A 1,217-nucleotide genomic window follows, 5' to 3' on the forward strand; every position below is an offset into this window, starting at 1 on the left:
TCATAATGACGGCACTGATCCGACATAACAGTATGATGACTGAAGTGAATAACACTGATGATCTCTTTATCACCTGTTAGTGGGTGGGATATATTAGGCAGCAAGTGAACATTTAGTCCTCAGAGTTGATGTGTGTGAAGCAGGAGAAATGGGCAAGCGTAAGGATTTGAGCGAGTTTGGCCAGATTGTTTGGCCAGACGGCTAGTTTGGCCAGACGGCTAGACGACTGGGTCAGAGCATCTCCAAAACTGCAGCTCTTGTGGGCTGTTCCCGGTCTGCAGTGGTCAGTATCTATCAAAAGTGCTCCAAGGAAGGACCAGTGGAGAACCGGCCACAGGGTCATGGGCGGCCAAGGCTCATTGATGACCGTGGGGAGCGAAGGCTGGCCCGTGGGGTCCGATCCAACAGACGAGCTACTGGAGCTCAAACTGCTCCAGAAGTTAATGCTGGTTCTGATAGAAAGCTGTCAGAATACACAGAGCAGCTCAGTTTGAGGCGTATGGACCAGTCAGGGTGACCTCTGACCCCTGACCCCGCCGAAAGCACCAACAGTGGCACGTGAGCATCAGAACTGGACCACGGAGCAATGGAAGAAGGTGGCCTGGTCTGAGGAATCACGTGTTCTTTTACATCACGTGGATGGCCGGGTGTGTGTGTGTGTGTGTGTGTGTGTGTGTGTGTGTGTGTGTGTGTGTGTGTGTGGCTTACCTGGGGAACACATGGCCCCAGGATGCACTATGGGAAGAAGACGAGCCGGCGGAGGCAGTGTGATGCTTTGGCCAATGTTCTGCTGGGAAACCTTGGGTCCTAAACCGAAAGTATCTTGGCCGCCCATGATCCTTCAAGTTCAAGTTCAAGAGTTTTATTTGTCACATACACAGTTATACAGAATACAACCGGCAGTGAAATGTAAACAGGTCCGCTCCATGGACAGCAAATAACAATTAACAAAAAAAGCACAATAAATTATAAAATAGGGATAGGATAAGGTGCTATATATATACATATGTAGAATTATGATTAAATCAAGTAAAAGAAATAAGAGATGTGGAATAAAATAAGTGAGATAAAGTAAACTGGAGACTATAAAAATAAATCTGTGGATAACAGAAGTGCAGGAGTGTAATGTGCAAACAGCATTATAATGAGTAGTTACATGGAACACAAGAATAAAGTGCAGTGCAATATCAGTATGTGAGTTTGTTAATACTGAGTGA

Source organism: Pseudorasbora parva, chromosome 6 (assembly GCF_024679245.1).
Source record: "Pseudorasbora parva isolate DD20220531a chromosome 6, ASM2467924v1, whole genome shotgun sequence".
Classification (NCBI taxonomy): Eukaryota; Metazoa; Chordata; class Actinopteri; order Cypriniformes; family Gobionidae; genus Pseudorasbora; species Pseudorasbora parva.